We start from the raw sequence: 16,604 nt of genomic DNA, 5'->3' as shown, positions 1-16,604 counted from the left end.
TTTGAGGAAGGGAGAGGTGGGGGATGAATTTCGGTTTTGTACGTCACACTTTTGTGACCAATGATAGAATTGAACATGTAAAAATAAATCATTTCATTCTTTTTTTAACCGGAAACGTCAGGCTTCTGTGTCCATCCATTTCGAAAATTGAAATTTCATTACAAGATCGACACCAACAGAACCAAAGCTTCTTTCTTTAAACGGTAAGCTATCTGTGAGCGATAATCAACTTTTCATGAACTGATATGGAAAACCGATCCGTAGTTTACTCCTCAGTGAATCTATTTGTACGTCACATTTTTATAACTTCAAATCGACCATCTTTCGTTCCCCATACAATTCCTTATGACGTGTTCAACTCTGGTAAGTTAACACCGAGTCACACAACGCGTGACGCTTTCATGAATTAATCGTTTGCTTTTTCTCGAGTGTGAGCTTGGGCCGCCTCTGTTGACATCAGTAAAGGACATTCTGCATGACAAATCTGTCTTAATATAGGATTGATTTTAGTTTTTGATCACGTGATTGTGGGAACCATCAGTTTCTCAAATTAAACAATGCTGAACAATCTAAGTTAATGAGGTTGAAATTTATTGTATGAAACATTAACTGTTTTAAGAAAGCCATTTAACGGTGGAGATATGAAGCATCCGATCAACGGAAAAGTACGCCTATACTACGTATGCAGTAACATTGAATTTAAGAAAGTCTCAGTTTCTCTCAGAAAATTAAAACATCTCTCTTCGTGAGCGCGCAGCGTCATGACTTATCTTCTTATGCGAGGCTCTAGCGCTTAAGCAGACAAAAAAACAGATTACGGCGTTTAGAAAAATATGTACCGTAGAACCCGCCGCTAGTATCTAAAAATTTAAGTGAATGGTGTTTCGACCATGAAACGTTTGTGTACAAGTAGAAAACGGAAATTCAATTGGAATCTACCGCGATCTCTGAATCGATCGTTAAACTCTCCTAAAAAAGTGTCAAGTTAATAGCCAGTGCAGATCATAGCCTCTGGAAAACCACGTAATGAAGCACTACGGATTTCCTATGATGTCAGCGTGGGACAGTCTAGTTTTATGATCATCAATTTCTCAAATTGAACGATACTCAATAACCTTGTTTTAGTTAATGAGGATAAATTATACGGTATAAAGCCACAGAGATTTAAAAAAGTCGCCGTAGAATCAATTTATTTCACTGTGGTGACGATTCAATCGCGCCATCAACCGCTTTAACGAAGGGCTAACACTCGAAACGTAACATATTGCAAACATAAAGATCAGGTACTGAATAAAGTAGGTACTGGGCTTTGCCATAAGAGCCTTACCTCTCTACAGTTACTAAATGACTAAGGCTGATGACAACCGAGTGACTAGAAAAGATTTTCAATCGCACTTACCAAGATGTTGACAATGTGGCTGATGCTTTCAAAATGAAACAACAAAAATAACGAATTACTTTTCCCAACCTTCCGAAACTTCCGCTGTCACAGTGTTTAATGCATCCAGATCACGTGTGTTCAGGATATTCCCTTCCCCCTCGGGGCTAATCGAAATAAAAGGAAAAGTTTTAAATTGCATATTTTTTTGTGTGCCCGTGTGCCCGTCTATCGCGTCCCATTTAGGTTAAAAAAATTTTAACAGTTAGTGGTCATATGATAAAATGCTTATTGACAGAATTTGGTGGGACCAGTGGGGAAAATATTAAGCTCAGGGTCATGAAGAAAGGACCTCGCTGCGCCCCCTACCACTCAATAAGTACACAGTATTTCGGTTTCGTACGTCACACTTTTATCAGTCATGATGTAATTGAAAATGGAAAATGAAAAGTGTTATTCTTTTTCCAACAGGAAATGTCAGGCTTCAGTGCATACCCCTTTGAGAGGTTTGATTTTCATCACAAGATCAATCACAGTACAACCTAAGTCTCTTCTTTTTAACGCTAAGCTATCTTTGCGTGATAATAAACTCATTGTCTTCGTGAACTTTTCATTTTCTAGCGGGTGCGATTTTCATGATCGAAGCCAAAACTACTAAAAAAAACCAAGTGACTGTAATTCGGTTTTGCAAGTCACACTTTTATAACTAATGATGGTTATAAAATAATTGAGAAAGTTCGCACGCTCTCAATAGGCCAACTAGTTAGTTTAGATGAGAGTATGTAAACAAAGCTTGTTTGGACGTCACACTTTTAATGTTTGCCGGCGCAATTTGAGAACATTTCAAACTCAAAGTTTTCCCAATACTCGCACAGTAATCTCAAGTGTAAGTGATAAATATTGGAATTGGAGAAGTATGTGCCAATTTTTGATCTAGGGTTTGACTTCCATCCCTTCCCCAGTGAGGAACAAGAAGGAGGAAAAAGAGGAACTAGCACTCTTTTGCCTGCCTTGATGACCATGAACTGTGTGGCCTAGTCGAGGGAGTTCAAGTAAAGACGACAAATATGCAACAAAATGCGCAGAAAACATCGAAATGTAAGGAAACAAGGAAAAATTCTGGAAAAAAACATTTTTTTCTACGCGCCCTACTTTCAAAGAAACACTTGGAAAACTGTATATCACTGAAAAGCTTATAAAGTATCGAAGAAAGTTTTAAAAGTTTGTTTTTTTCCCAGCAAATTTAATTTCAATGTTTTCTCTCAAAAAAGAGTAAATAAAATGGAAGTTTGAAATTTGACCAGATCTTGTTGACAGTAACCTCAAATCAAAACTCACAATTCAAGGCAGTAACAAAACAGTTTTTTTGTTATTGCCTTCGGTACATTACAAAACTGAAGAAACCGTTTGTTCGTTGCGGCTGAACGAAAACAAAAATCATGCTGCCTAGGTCTCGAAGGCAGGGTAATTAATTAATTTTTCAAAAATGACATTTAGTTGCCCTTTTGCTGTGCCCTGAGCAAACGCTGGTCCCTCGTAAAAATTCCGAGTTAATCAAGTCGATTTTGAAATTAACGCAGGGGTCATATCATCGAAAGAACTCGGTGACACTGATTGCAAAATGAGAAACTTTCAAAGTGTGGCTGCATTTTTCAAGATAAACAAACAGTGACGTGGCTTGATTAAATTTCCTGAACTTAAGAGTCATCAGATATATTGACAACTGACATACTTAGACGTTAAGTCAAGCACATATGTATTCAAATTGGGGAAACTTTGTGTAAATATTGGTTTCTCAGATATCACTGGCTAATTTTCAGCTGGTTAAGATGTCACTTTTTTACCTATGTATTTTCTACCCTTCTTTAACTTCATTCGCTTGCAGTTTATCACTTCTCTTTATCGGAATAGTGGTTAAGATATCCGTGCTTATCTGTTCAAGTTACCAAATTTTCCAGCTTTTGCATGATTCAATTCTGATCTATTCAGATTCACTGTAAAAAGGAAATAAACAACTGGTTTCCTTGGTTTCCCATCCTGTTATCACTGAAAACTTTCCACTTGAATATTCTCTTCGCATATCTTTTTTTTCCTTTAGTTGCTGCTTCCTGTTCTCTGTTTTTGCACTTAGCTTGTTTTGAAGCCAAAACAAAGGTAAAAATACAAAATATACCACTGAAAGATATTGACAACGTAAGTAATTAGAAAAAAGGCTCTAAAATGGCAAATTACGAAAATACGCGGTCATTCAAGGCTGCTGTTTCTCAGTGAAGGCGAGGCCCCTCTTTGATGAGGAAAATGGCTGTTGTTCAGTTGTGTATTTTAGCGCTGTTTGTGGCTTCCACAAAGAGTAGTAGTATGTATTACATGTATTCCAACATGATCATACTCGATGGCAAAAGAAATTACTATGTTTTCTACAACTACAATGAGTCCGCGAACACACTGGAGTTTATGGTGCAAATCAGTTTAAGTTGGTTTCGGTGTTGCTGAAGTAGCATCAAATAAATATATGTTATTTGCCAGCCCACGGCCTCGGGCGGACTGACTTAGACTGGTGAATAACATCTTTATTTTTTCCTTAAACTGAACTAAATTCCTTCCAAAACATCCCGAATGATTTAGGGCTGTAATTACAGCAGGATCCTCCATAAATTGAGCAATATTTGAGCGGGTAAATGATAGTTAAAATAGAGGTGATGCAAATTAAAGAGAGATGCTGCATCAAAACATTTCCATGCACGTAATGAATAAGATAAGGATGATTTAAAAAGGCTTCCTAACAAACTTTGAAACATTTTTACAAGTATCTGTCACAATCTGACACAAGTTAATTGAAGAGCGCGTAAGAAAAAAAAAGGGCATGTACACTTTTGAAAAAACAACCAAACTAGTTTAGCAAGGACTGTCACGACAATGTTTTCTCCAAAAACAGTCAATGATCTCACGGAAAGTATTATTCACTCTCGTCGACGATTAATTCATGTGCGAAGATTTACTGCTGCTCTTGAAGTAAATGGCGAGGAAAATAATTGCAAGTAAATTCAAATTTTCTATTTTGAAGTTGTAAGAGTTTGCTCGTTTGTTTGCTGCAATGGCGTGTGTAAATCTGGTCTTTCCTTCACACAAAATCTAAATCCGAATGAGCTGAGACACTTCAACGAGACACAAGGGGATTTAATTCGTATATTTGTTGTAGAACTGAAAACTTCGCTCGTCCTTTTACAACGAACAAACTGTTTGACAGAACTTAAATGAATGAAGGTTCCATCGATGAATTCAATTTTGACCAAATACCTCACGTTTTAACTTTCTAAGTATTTTTTGTGAAGGATTGAAATTAATTACAGACAGGTTTTAGGCCGCTTTTCAACCAATTTAATGGCAATTAAGCTTATACAAATTAATTTCGAAAGCAATATTTTTCTGTCAACCAAGGTGATTTGATTTTCAACATCAAGTCGTCCTCGTCTTCAACAGAAGCACATAAACAACAAATTTATAGAGGAATAACATGCATATTTGACTCTTCAGACGACGAAGACACTACATGAGTTCACCTTTGACATAGAAAGAGTCAGCTTCGTTGAAAAGCTAAGTACTTATTTTTGTCAAGCTTTTCCTCCTTTTTCTTTAGGATATTTTTGAATGAATACTTACGAAAATTAATTCGTTGCTTATAAACTGTCATGCTGTAAGCTTAGATAATTCATTTCAGTATTTAATTAAACCATTTCCAGCCTTGATTTAACTTTTTTTTTTGTTAGTTCCATAGAATTAGCTTTCAAACCTAAGTGGATACTTGTAAAAGCGACTTGATAAATCACTTTGAATTTCAAGAAAATCTCAGTTCGTATATAATAAACAAACTCACTCTCTCGCTTAGCCTCGTTCGTTCGTTTTGTGAAAGTGGTCAACTGTACCGCGGGCACGCTAACACCACGGCTTTGTCCAGTAGTCCAGTGTTCAGTGCACTGGGCTCCGAGTCGGATGACCCAGGTTCTAGTCCTGGCCAGGGCAAGGCGTTGTGCCCTTGAGACGTGCGGAAAAAAAATGCGAGTTCTGCTTTTAGGCTTGGCTAAATCTATATATTACAAAATAGTAGTAACCCATCAAGCCGAAAAAAATTGGATGTACGATCGTACGACCGTACAAGGTGCTACTTTTAACATGCGTGGTCTGTTGAAGTCCTAAATGTAATAACTTTCCTAAATGTAATAAAGTCCTAAATGTAATAACATTCGGTCCTAAATGTAATAAAGTCCTAAATGTAATAACATTTAGTACTAAATGTAATAAGCCTCCAATGCAATCGTTTAACTCCTTCAGTGCATTGTTGTTATGGCGGACATCCACAATGAGATGTAAAAGTGATAGCCGTTGCACCAAAAAACCGCTGACCAGTATACATGTCACATTACGGGCTCGCTGATATAAATCAGCGTCTTTCTACTTGCTAGACATAAGAAATATCAGCAGTCGAAGTATGGTCCTTAAAGTGGTCTATTGATCGAGTTAAAGAAAATCATTTCCAACCCAAAGTGGGCTAGTGCTTGGCTGGAAGCTCAATAAGATAGAATCGATTGGTACGTAATCATTAAGACTTTTTTTGACAAGAAATTGACTACAATTGATGATGAACTAGCATGCTATTGTTGATGTTATCGTTCGTGTTAAAGTCTTTAGTAGTGATGCAACATTTTAGAGCAGTTTGAATGATTTCGCTGTGTCACATGTTAATCCAAAAGAAAATTATTATTATCAGTTGTGTTACTGAAATTTTGCACATCAATGTTATTTAGTGTCAATTGATTTTAATGAAGCATTTGGGTTCATTTTTAAGACTGACTATCCTGATTTATTCAATTTTGAACCTGGGATATTGCATTCCTAGCCCTCTATGGCTTTACTCCACCTCAGTAATCAGTTCATGTACCATATGACTAAATGGAAACTGTTGAGCTTTCTTCTTCATTTTCTTTTTATCTATTCATTTTCTCCCCTCAAGGCGGGGAGAAGGGATGACGACAAAAAAATGGAATATAAACTTGAGATCAAATATATGTTTTCCCAATAATTCGGTTCGGGAACTGATGAACCTGTCATAAAGGGCTAAAGGGAAAAAAATGAATGGTTCATTAGACCATCAACTGACCATCTTGTGTTGAATATTGTAGCTCAATGGTTCAATTTCACTCTTGCATGGAAAAAAGGCAACATGTCGAGACCTTTGATCGTGAAATGGGATAACATATGATTGGTCAGTAGACATCTTGCTCTGTAAGTCACTTTATCATAAAGCTAGCAGCGCACGCGGGCAAGATGAAGTGAATCTTGTGTTCTGATTGGCTACCTGAGCGGGCATGATAGGCCCACCCTCGCCCGCTCGGGATTCCCCGTATTGATCCTACGCAAGAAAACTTACAAAGTTCGTAACTTTTGGACAATGTTGGCATAAACATAGAAAAAAATAAACGACCTTCTTGGGTTTATTGTGCTGCAAGCACAGTTGGCTTTCACTATCGGCTCTCGAAATAAACAGGCCATTCTTGATTCTTATCAAAGCGAAATATTTTGCTATACAATGAATCCTTTAATGATTAAGCCGGGAGAATATAAACTCTTTTGACCAAGCTTGTATGGTCAAGATTTCTGGGTATTAGTCTCGTTCTTTTTTTCTTTTTTATGGACGGAGACTTCGTCTCCGTCCAATAAAAACGTAAAAAAAAAAAGAACTCGGCCAACATCCAGCTATTTTGACCTCACGCTTGGTCAATAACGCATATGAATATATTTTATGCAGACCCATACAATTCTGGCAAGGGAAGACAGTACAAAAAATGCACTTCCGAGCCCGGAATTTGTCTAACGTATAAGTCGGTGGACTTCCTTTTCCTTGTAATTCGGTTCATGAAATGTTAACTTCAGCACTGATGACAGAAGTATATCGTCAAAATCTGTTACACTTAAGAGTCTGAGCCAATGATATAAAGAGAGCTATTGGTCAGCGCTCTCATTGCTTTTGGGTCCGTCAATTTGCTGCCAAAAACACATTAGTATCAGTATAAGGTTTTGTAGCCCGGGCTTTTAAATCTACGTCTTTAGCAAATAAAAAGACGCTGATTAATATCAATGAGCCCGCAATATGCCATGAATACTGGTCAGAGGATTCTTTGATGCAACAGCTGTCACTTTCACATCTCAACGTTAGCGCAGTTAAACGATTGCATAGGAGCCTTATTACATTTAGGACCGAACGTTATTACATTTAGGGCTTTATTACATTTAGGACCAAATGTTACTACATTTAGGACTTTATTACATTTAGGACAGTTATTACATTTAGGACTTCTACAAATGGTGTCTCGACCATGAAACGCTTGTGTACGGGTAGAAAACGGAAATTCAAGTCGAATCTACCATGATCTCTTAATCGATCGTTAAACCCTCCTAAAAACAAAGTCAAGTTAATTGCTAGTGCAGATCATAGCTAATGGAAAACCACGTAATGAAGCACTACGGAATTCCAATGATATCAGCGTGGGACAGTCTACACCATAAATAGAGGTCTGAATTTAGTTTTATGATCATCAACTTCTCAAATTGAACGATGCTCTATAACCTTAGTTAATGAGGATAAATTATACGGTATAAAGCCACAGAGATTTGAAAGAGTCGCCGTAGAACCAATTTATTTCACTGTGGTGACGATTCAATCGCGCCATCAACCGCTCTAACGAAGGGCTAACCCTCGAAACGTGACATATTGCCAACATAAGCATCAAGAGAACAGTTATTGGGTTTTGCCATAAGAGCCTTACCTCTCTACAGTTACTAAATAACCAAAGCTGATAAAAACCGAGCCACTGAGAAAGATTTCAATCGCGCTTACCAAGATCTGACAACGTGGCTGATGCTTTTAAAGTGATCAAACAATTCCCTTCCCCCCTCTAGGAAAAGTTCTAAATTGCATAATTTTTGTGTGCCTGTTAGCCTGTCCATCGCGTCTCATTTAGGTTGAAATTTTCAATAGTTAGTAGTCATGATAAACTGCTTATGACCGAATTTGGTGGGGTCAGTGGGTAAAATATTTGGGTAGTGATTTAGGTAAGTGTCAACGGTAATATTTTCTTTTCTTCTATAATGCTATGATTCCACAAAATGCAATGCACCTGTAAACAGTCAATAGTCTTTCCCCTTGGCAGGAAGTTGGAAAAGTGACACCATAGCCTCTTTGAAATACAACTTTCCTGTTAAAGTCTAAGCAATATGAAATGATGTCTGGTTAGCAAACTGTTTTTCCTTTGACCATTTCCAATAAAGTAGAAGTTCATAATTTTGCAATGTGAGTATGACTTGGTTCAGTATTGTCACTTCAAAGAGACCTTTTCTAATACAATTATAGAACTTATGCAGTATTTTTAATAAATTTGTTCAAGCCAAGTATTGTTTTTTCATAAAATAGATGTGGACAAGAAAAATGATAATTAAGATAAGGTGTGAAAGAAGTGGAATGGTGAAGTAAAGTAAATAGTAACCTAACAACAACTGACATTACAATAAACTAGGCTAACATTTGTTTTAGATGGCATTTTCCACAGTATTCAGAAAATCTTTAATTTACCATGCTCATGCGATAAGAAATTAAATTTTAGAAACAGTATGGGGCCCAAGAAATATTTTTCAATCTGTAACAAATAGGGATTTTTTCATGGAAAGCGTGCACAAATGAGATTTATTGCATCAAACAAAAATTAACATGTGAGCCTGGTGAACTAGTGAATTTTTTTGATCAACGCGACAAGTGGATAAAAATTGTTCAAGCATTTTCCATGGTATGATGCTTCCATTTCATACATACTAAGTTTTTTTCTAACTGCCCAACAAAGATTGAAAGCTAACAACTGTGAAAATACATTGTTTGTTTCATTAGAGCCACAAATGATACTACTAAACAGTGTAAATCCCTATTTGTATTAAAATAAATTCCATTTCTTAACAATTCTCAAATAGAAGATTAAATAATTTTTCAAAGATTTAAATGTGAGAAGGAAAAAAAAAGGTGATACTATATGATTATTTTTGACTGTTGACAAAGAAATTAAAAATTAATATAGATCAAATAAAAAACCCTTTGAAGGTCCATTGCAACAGTTTCCAGTTCATACACATATACAAAGACTGTTTTATTTCCAATCCAACAAAAGCTGCCATAAGCAGGCATTGAAAGATAAAAATCTATGATAATACAAATAGGGATTTCAGGGCAAAAGGGTAATTTATTTAGATCTTGTGAGTATAGTTGTCAGTTGGGTAACATCTCCTTACAAGTGCATTGCCTTACCTCAACTTTTAATTTCTTTTTTTTTTTTCTATCAAAGAAATAATAAATGTTTCAACTTAGGAGGGAGAGGCCACTCCTACACGGTGGATGTGATGACCATGCCCACCACGTCAACCCTTATCATGCTGACTTTGAGTTCAGGTTACAATCCCTTAAACTGACTTTATTTTTAGAAACGCACTCATGCACGACAGTTGATCCTTTCAACAGCATTGAAAGCTTTACTTTTCATCAAATCCCAACAACCTATATATCAAATTAAAGCTTAATAAATTTCCTTTCTGATTATTCTATTATAATAAATTTTGAACCTAAGTTGCCTTCAAAATTTAGCTATGAAATCATGTTTTTGACAAAAGTTATACATTAACAAATAACACATCATATTAATTTCTTCCAAAAATTATCTGTACAAGCCTAAAATGGCAACCAGAGTTAAGCCCTAGTCCAACAACTTAATAAAACAATTCCTGTGACTGTGAGAGCATTTTTTTTCTCAAAATAGTAGCAAAATTGCATATTTGTCTAGTCAACACATAATCAAATTAGGAATTTATTTACATTGTTTGGTTTTGAATTAGTTCAAAACAGTCAGCTCAGTTGTATGGGTCTAATTGGTCTAAATTTATCTATTTCTGTGTTTGAATTGACTTCAAAACCAAACAAAACCAAAAAAAAGATGAATAATGGCTATGATCAGTTAATCAATTGGTTTCAGCATCCACATTGTCATTATTGGCATCATGTCTTTGAATGTAAGCAGCAACATAGTCCTCAACAGTATGGTACAACTGGAAGCAGTCTTGCATACAGAGTGCTACTTTACAGACACTGCACTGAAAGCTAGACTCCTTCCCTGGCCTCTTCCTTTTATCTCCTGTCCTTTTCAGAATCTTCTTTTGGGCAGGAAAGCAAACCACACATGCCCGGGTGATGTTGGACTTCTTCCCAGTACCCAGTATTTTCTCTGGGAAGTGACCTCCAACTTGGAGGCGGGTTAAGCCTTTAGCTGACCTCCTTGGGCGGCCTCTTGGAGTGAGAGAATGGGAGATGCCAGAATTCCTAACAAGCTCCTTCACAAGCTCCCTTCGAAAGGTCCTTTGCAGTACAGGTGACTGGGTTCTATGTTTGTAGAGGATGTAAGCATTCAAGATGCTTAAGGAAAACAGATGGAAGAACACTTTCTTCCACCATTTCATGGTGCATCGCCTGAAGCAGGAATAGGCCACCATCTGATCACACCTGTCAACTGCCCCCATGAACTAGTTGTAGTCATGTACAATCTCGGGTTTAGTGATTGGGTGCCCAGTTCCAGGGTGATTTCGGCCAACTTCTACATCTGCAATGGAGTGAACAGATGACAGCATCTGGAAAACTCTGCGGTCCTTAAATTTAACAGCCAGCAAAGTTCCATTGTTCATAACAAACTTGTCACCTTTTTTTTTCACTTGTGCCCTTTTAAATTCCTGGGGAATACCTTTCCTGTAGCGGGCTGTTCCACAGGCCCCAGTGTTCTGCCTATAGAGCTCAGCAAATAAAGTAGGTGATGTGTAGTAGTTGTCAACATACAAACACCTACCCACATTCAAATAAGGTTGCATGAGCCTCATGACTAAGTCATATGTTTTGCCTTTAGCACTGGGTGGTTCTTGGTTTACACCAGTGTAAATTTCAAACCTACAACAATAGCCATTACTTGAGTCACACAACTGGTATGACTTTACACCATACTTATCTGGCTTGTCTGGATTGTACACTTTGAAGTGCACTTTTCCTCTGAATGGAATCATTCCCTCATCTATGCAGATATTTTTGCCTGGCTTCCAGACATCTGAAAAATTCCCAGTGACAACACTGTATATAGTGCCAAGCTTGTTTACTGGGTTATACTCTTCCTGTCCTCGAGGAATATAATTATCATTATTGCACAAGTGAAAAAATGTTAAAATGTTCATAAATTTGTCTCTTGACATAATTTGAGGGAAAAAGGGAGTAGATAAAACCTCGTCGGTGGACCAGTAATCCTGGATATTCTCTTGATTCACCAGGCCCATCGCAGTAATCATGGCAAGAAAAGCTTTCATCTCACCAGATGTCACACCATCCTCAGGCCAATTTCTAAACCTCGAGTGCTGAGGTAAACGATCTCTTCGCTGTAAAGATGCGATTGTTTCCCTTGCATATTTATTTGTTTGGGATGCAATCTCATCAAATAGGTTTTCAGGAAAGAGGAGATGAAAGTAGTCAGAGAATGATGGATTGTCAGGAAGCTCCACATTCAACCCTCGATCAGCTGTGAAGTCAAGCCTTCGCGGGATACGATCGCCAAGGACCCAGTTGTCTTCTTCGGTTTCTTCTTCGCTCTCCTCCTCGCCATCACTGTCTTCTTCGCTTCTGCCATCTTCTTCTTCGCTGCTTTCAGAATTATCCGTGTTTTCATCAAAATCGCTATCCTCTCCACCAACAACTTCATCGATAGTTCCTTCATCAACAAATATAATATTGGCCGCCATCTTTGTTTATCAGTTTTACCGCGCAACAAAATTAATTTCGTGCTAATTAATTCTTTTATTCCACTCGGATCTTCGGAACTCTGTCGGATGCTTAATTTATGTCCCTTTGGTAGGCCCATGACCATAAACCTACCTAAGCCCGACATATTCCGAACTTCTACGCCAATAAAACAATGATGTTCGGAAACCCGGAATATTCCGGGACCCGTCCACATGGACGAACACGTGCGCCCGGAATATTCCGGGAGCCGCACGATAAGGGTTATTAAAAATATAAAATATGAATCAAAATGAAATCAACTGTCTCTCATTCATTTTATAAATGTAAATTTGCAGCAGATAAATTCAGCCATAACTGCAAATGATAATCTCTTACCAAGCCTGAGGGCCATACAAGAGAACATTTTCCTGAGTTCCTTACAAAAACAGCGGATGGCCAATATTCCTCAGTAGAATTTGAGCAAGAAAAGTTAGCAAGTGATTCATTACATTGCAATTGGACTAAACTTTTTAGTTTTAAATTTGGTGCCTTTCAAAACAAAAATACATGGATTATGATCGTTTCACAGGAAACGGTCTGCATGGAAAAGTGCAGAACAGGTAAGAACCAGATCAGTGCTGGTAATTACCTCCATACTACCGTAGTTATTCGGTTATGAGGCGCACTCGGCTATAAGACGCACCCCCAATTCGGCAACTTCATTATTGCGTGTTTTCAAACTGAAAATATCGCTAAAATAATTGGTTATAAGGCGCATCGTTGTTTGGGGAGTAAAGATCGGTCAAGTTTATTGTAAATTCTTTCATAAACTTACAAAAAAGCGAAAAAGTCGCGTATTGATTTTAGTTTACCGTTAATTAACAAAAGCAGAATTGAAATTAGAAGATCCTCGCAGCTAAGAACACTACTGAAACTAGTAGTTGTAAGTAGGACCTGAAAACAATTTCAGGCCCGTACGGGATTTGAACCCATGACCTCTGCGATACCGGTGCAGCGCTCTACCAATTGAGCTAACAAGCCAACTGGGAGCTGGTCAATGAATTGGGTACAAATAAACATCCGAGTGAATGAAGATTTAGATATATGAAAATTCACATATTTGCACTGCGGTGGAAAGATGAAATTAGAAGATCCTCGCAGCTAAGAACACTACTACCACTACTTTTTTCAGGTCCTACTTACAACTACTAGTTTCAGTAGTGTTCTTAGCTGCGAGGATCTTCTAATTTCATCTTTCCACCGCAGTGCAAATATGTGAATTTTCATATATCTAAAAGCAGAATTGTCGCACACGCGACCACGCGCACAAACAAAAGCCTTGATTAAACAAAAGCAAAATGTCACACACATTTACAAAAGCCGAAAAATGTCACACATTTAGTCACATGAGATAAACAAAAGGCAAAAAAAAGTCACATTTAAATACAACCTATCGGTACATATTAATTTTTAGCCTTTCCTCTCGGGAAACATGGTTTTAAAGTATAAAAACAATTCGATCAACAAAATCAGTAGTCGCAAATTTACTTCACCTGGTGAACATCACTTTGCGAAGTCTACTTTCAGCACAATCATGCCAAACACTCGCCGTTATTCTAATGATCTCAACTTCAAGTTGAAAATCGTAATTGAAGCTGAAGCTGTTAACAACAATCGAGAGATAGCGAGGGAATACGGAATTTTCGAATTAATGGTTTCGAATCAATGGTTCGGCGATCTGAAGATGACAGCCAAGCACGCTTCCATGGACCGTTACCGACCAAAAGATCCCGAACTTCATCAACTGTAGGCCGACTGGTTCAGTGATCAAAGGAGCCAAGGTAAGCAAATGCCTATTTATCTAATACATGAAAGTTCACACGGCAACCAGGTGGACAATCAGACATAGTTTGATGCTACTCTGGTTTGCAGATTTAATGAATGTAACCGAGGAAGATACAATTCATAGACCCAACGTTTCGACACTCCTGTCTAGTGCCTTCATCAGGGGTGATCTAGACGCTGTAACTAGAGGTCCTTTTATATGATCACTAATTAGCGGCCTTTTTTTTTTTTTTCTCTGACGAGGTGTAAAAATGCGTCAGGAAGCAAACCGCCATCGTCACGATCTAAACCTCCTCCCAAAAACATTCGTATTATCTGCTGACAAGGGTAATTGTGTTGTGGTTATGGACAAACAGCAATATCATGACAAAGCTTTGTCTCTGCTTAATGACAAGAGTACATATGCTGTCTTAAACTCTGATCCTACCAGAAAAACTCAAGGAAAGTTAAACAATATGTCGCTTGGTAAATTTAGTGACTCTACGTACAAAATATTATACAGTAGTGACGGCTTTTGTCCACGTCTTTATGGCTTACCTAAAATTCATAAACCGGGAATTCCTTTGAGACCAATTGTCCCTTTTGTTAATTCTCCGACTTATGCAATTTCTGGTTATCTCGCGAGAATTTTGTCGCCTGTTGTTGGGAATACTGAATACACTGTCAAAAATTCCTGCGAATTTGCGGATTTCAACCACAACGTTAAAGTTGCTCAAAAACCTTCTAAAAGACTTCAGTTAATATGCATTGGCGATACACATGTTTTGAACTAAAAACATACTTTAGTACCCACTGGAGCGTATAGTGTTTTGTATTTCTACTAGAACGTTAAGGACGTAACTGCCAAAAACCAGTTACAAATAGTAACGCTCTTGATGAAAGGGAACCAGCGACTAGTTTTGCTGTTATTACAGGGTGTTACGAATTAACTTATTCTACAACAGATGAACTCTATATTCCAAGACAGGATTACTTCCATATTTCGCTGCTTCGCGCAGGGTCCATAGCACAAGAGGCAAGTGACCAGTTAAAAATTGAAGTATTGACATACCCGCATGACACTCCCGCCATCCGCAAGCGATTTTAAATTTCTGTCTCCAAAGATCAGTTCTGGCCAGGATATATTTAAATTAACAAATAGAGAAGCCTTGACTGTGCTCTGTTCTGTTATAAAGCAGTTAGGAAGCGGCTAGAGCACGAAAGAAGTGTAGGGAGAAACACGAGACGTAGTCGAGTGTTTCTTCCCACTTCCTTTCGTGCTCTAGCCGCTTCCTAAGTGCTTTATAACAGAACAGAGCAAAGTGAAGGCTTCTCTATTTGTTTTATAATAAAGAATCCGTTAAATTCCCCATGTATTACTGTCAATTTTCAAAACAAACCATTTCCAAAGCGAACAACAGTGTCGTCAGCATGCTCTATACTCTCATAGAGCACGCTACAATAAGCCAATCAGAATCCCTGTTAGAATGGTTCAAGTAATCTGATTGGCTGTACAAGACAAAAGCTGTCAAAAGTGTCAAACCATCAAAGTTAAAAAAAAATCAAAGTTCACAATCTGCGATAGTTTACAAACTAAAATAATTCGGCAGGTCGAATTTAACGCTTTTGCCTGAAGTTTTTAATTTAGAATCTTGAAGTGAAATGTTCAGTGAACTTCAGCCGAATTATGGCTCATTAAAACACGCGGGTTTTTTTCACATGACAAGGTAGAAAACAAACTGTTCAAGGCGAGTGTTTTTTAAATGAACAACAGCCGAATTCACCGGAACATGAGGATCGCTCGGGATGACAGCGCCGCAAAACACGGCTGCAGTGACCGAAGTGACTTTCCACTCAACACATCGGAAAGGATATCAGAGCGAGCTCTTATTTTTTCACTCGAAGGGCGGCCGATGTAGTTTCTGAGGCTTGCTTCACTGTGATGACCGGAGATCGCCATGATAAGTGAGCTGCGATGGACTTCAGCATGATCATATTTGCTCAGACACCGTATTTATATTTTTCATCATTTCTGTTTTGTTCTGTTTTGTTTTTTAACTCTGAACTTTATATACTATACGAGTGTTGGCTGTGTTTGATTTTCATTACCATACGTAAGCTTGCAATCTAACTGAGCGTGAAAATCTTTAAAACTCGGAATGTCTATTTTGTTTTTCCTTTGAGGATTTTCGTATCTGCCCACGTTTTAATAACGTAAATAACGGCGCCTGGTATGTTTACAAACCTTTGTTTGATTCTTCTGTTGCTACTTGCCGGCTCGCTTGTTCCGAAATTTCACTTTCAATTATCGGAAAAAAGCTAAAAAGAAGTCCCGGAAAAGGTCGAACATGGTACAATTTGGCAGATGGCGTGACAGCTTTAGCTCAGTTCTATGCTCTATACTCTCATAGAGCACGCTCTTTCAACCAATGACAGCACGCGTTATATCCGAACTTTATTATAATGTTTTATGGCCATGTGATTTTGAATGTGACATTTCCACATCAGCGTGTTCTTGAGCTTTTGTAAAGCCGGAAGTGATACTTCTCTACTGGAGCAGATAAC

The sequence above is a fragment of the Pocillopora damicornis genome, chromosome 12 (assembly GCF_964200805.1).
Source record: "Pocillopora damicornis chromosome 12, jaPocDami1.2, whole genome shotgun sequence".
NCBI lineage: Eukaryota > Metazoa > Cnidaria > Anthozoa > Scleractinia > Pocilloporidae > Pocillopora > Pocillopora damicornis.
Note: the sequence above shows the minus strand (reverse complement) of the source record.